The following is a 3,051-nucleotide window of genomic DNA, read 5'->3' on the forward strand; positions in this document are numbered from 1 at the left end:
AACACAAATCAAACATAAGACGCAACAACCTCTCAGCCCCACTAGTATCCCACTGGAAAGAGGCGAATCACAATGAAAGTGACTTACGCTACACCATATTGGAAAAAATACATAGTCATAAGGGCACTAACATCACCGACACCCGTAAAAAGCGTGAGGTTTTTTGGATATTCCTTCTAGATGCACAAAAAAATGGCCTAAACGAGTCCTTACCATGGGAAAATGCAATATTATAACCCTTACGAGTTAATTTTTCCGATGATTCAGATTCTGTTGGCCCGTCTTTAACTATCTTCATTGGCCCTTTATGTTTGATCCGTTGTGGTTCTTATCTGGTACATATCCATGACCTCTTTAGTCTAATCTCCGTCTAAAAGAACATTATGTTTATTGACAAGCATTCTATCTCCATAGCTGACCGGACTGGTGTTAACAATATTGGTAGAACATGTTACGAACCTAAGTCTGTCCCACTTGGACTGCTGTGGTCGCTTTTCACGATCGAGTGCACATTAAGCGCTTCTGAGACTATGCCTCTCTTCATTGCCAGGTTATCAGTAAACCTCTTCATTTGGTCTATGAACTGACCGTATAACTCTTCACCCCGTATAACTCGGATCTCTACTTGGTGTCATTACGATTAAGTTCGGATCACGTGCTCTCTGATGTCATGGCTCCAACGTCTTCTGAGTGGTTGATCTCTTTGATTTAAAAGACCCATCAACACACCGGCTTTTCGCGCGGTTTTCTGCAGCGATAACGTTTCATCCGAAAGGACGCTTCCCTCACGACGTATCGGCTTGGCACATCACGAATGCTTGCACAAGGTAAAGATTAGATATAAGATTTTTCCCCTGTTTTGGTACCCCATGTGGGACTTTACACGTCTTTAATTACACTTATAAAAAACCAGTTTTGTCGGCCATTCTCTCATTAGTAATGTTGTTTTACTATATTATTTTCTATGCTTTTTCATTCATTCTAGCAACATCGCCACGTTAAGATTGACATATCCGTGTTAGCGTGTGACCCCGGATACATTGTTTCCATGTACCTTGGTATATAACAACGTGATCAGCCGACATTTGACTATCGGACAATAGCTCTAAAGGTACGAGTGAAGCATCTGATATTTGATTCAAAGCCGTTAGCACTAAGCATGCCTCACGATCATTTCAAAAACAGAAAAATTGTCGTCCTCGTGTTTACCCTATTTTATCCATCGTGCCGCTTTTATTATCACCATTGAAAATGAGACGAGACCTAGAAGCTTTAAATCAGGCAGGTATTTTGGAGATACGAATACTTTGAGCTCTCCCCTGATGTTTTTTTGAGAAACTAAGTTTCCAGATACAATTTATCATTGTGCCTTTACCAGTATGACTTGGTATACAAGGCATTACAGTTTCCAGACTTAATCTTTGTAGTTATGATTATTATTATATATGAGCCACTGGTTTTTGTATCACATATGAAAACTACAACCCAGGGCGGTCCTAATTTAAACATGTTTATTGGTTTATTTTTCTTTTAGTCTGAAATCATTTAAAGAATCGACCTACTCCCACAAACAGAATAGTTGCTATTCTCTATCTGCTTTCACTGAATTTGGAGTTACCCTTCAACATTTGTCGCATCTCAACTTGCCAGGCAAGTAGCTTTCATCTATTTTCAAACATGCAAATTATGTCAACTCTTTTTCTTTAGCCACCAATAGATGTGTGTTTCTTTCTATTTATATCGTCCTATTTAGGACGCTGACAGTTTGGACTTATCCAGTATCGATCCTGCGATTTCCTTACAATGATACTGATGAACTTTAGGATTTAATTTAGGTGAGTGTTTAATTCATTATTATTTAGACCCCCCCGTTTTTTCATCTTTTGTTTTTGCTTTTGTTTTGATGTTATCCCTACAGTTGTCACATGGCCCCCAGGAGTGTCACTGCTATTTGTTTTCTGTTCCTTTATATTTAATTCATCGAGTGAGAAGTGGCATGAAATGTGCAGTTGCTTTTAATTATTCCTTCTTGACAATTCACGTTGTATTTTCTAAAAACAAACATTTTGATCCATTAAATGGAAACCCAATTTGAGTTCTCGCTGGCTACACCATTTGTCCTTTATTGAGTAACAAATAAATATAATTTATCCATAAATTCTCTTACATGTGTAACTGACGTATGAATTAGAATACTGAAAAAAAAATTTGTATAACTTTCAATTAGACATTATGACTCTTCATATATTCTTACAGGCCCCTCAGACAACAGAAACGCATAAAATGTACGCCCTGAAGGCTGTTGGGTGATTGCACCGAAACGCGCGTCGGCGTGTCTTTTTGTATTGTTTGGTTGTCTCCATCAATTCCAACAGTACATATTTATGCTTTTGAGGAGAGTACCTTTGTATGTAATATAAAAACAATTCGTTTTAATGTGGTGAAAATGTATATGCAGTGTTTTGATTGGTTGTGTTAGGTTGAATGGTTTGCCTGATGAATATGAATGTGATATAATTGTTCATACACCCCTCTTACCTCTCTGATGGGGCCTTCTTTGGTTTTTGCATATATCCTTTCAAAAATCAACGGCAGTTATATTTGTAGTATCTGTTTTTTGTAATTGTACCAATGAATTATCAAATAAAAAGTATAATCTTTAATCAAACCTTTTTGTGCGCTCTCGTTCAAATGGTGTAGCCGCCAGCGATTCGTTGGGTTATATATCAGTAAGATTCATTTGATCTATCATTATCTAGATAGGTAGAGCAAAACTTTTGTGTCTGGTATTAGTTGTGTGTGTGCCTGGGAAGGGGACAGTACAAGGATGGAGCAGTACTGTGCAGTGCATGTGTGGCTAGTACAAGTACTTTGGGTATGTAAGAAGCACACAGCACTGTAGCTGAAATTCAGGTGTGAACTCTGGTCACTCCCATGAATTGTGTTGTGGACAATCAGCTTCGGAGTTGTGCCTGGCGTGACTGATAACTGTCATTAAGGAAAATGAAAAGGAGAAGTGCCCACTTCAAAAAAGCAGATTCCGAATATAAA

The 3,051-nt window shown here is 38.1% G+C and overlaps 1 long non-coding RNA gene across 1 annotated transcript; it reads left to right on the forward strand.

The window, feature by feature from the left end:
• Nucleotides 1-736: 736 nt before the first annotated feature.
• Nucleotides 737-2,661, forward strand: LOC146870878 (uncharacterized). The gene is made up of 5 exons (XR_014959473.1): nucleotides 737-827; nucleotides 986-1,111; nucleotides 1,535-1,650; nucleotides 1,754-1,835; nucleotides 2,257-2,661. It is a non-coding gene; the product is annotated as an uncharacterized LOC146870878 (long non-coding RNA).
• The last annotated feature ends 390 nt before the right edge of the window (nucleotides 2,662-3,051 follow it).

Source organism: Triturus cristatus, chromosome 1_1, assembly GCF_964204655.1.
Source record: "Triturus cristatus chromosome 1_1, aTriCri1.1, whole genome shotgun sequence".
Taxonomy (NCBI): Eukaryota; Metazoa; Chordata; class Amphibia; order Caudata; family Salamandridae; genus Triturus; species Triturus cristatus.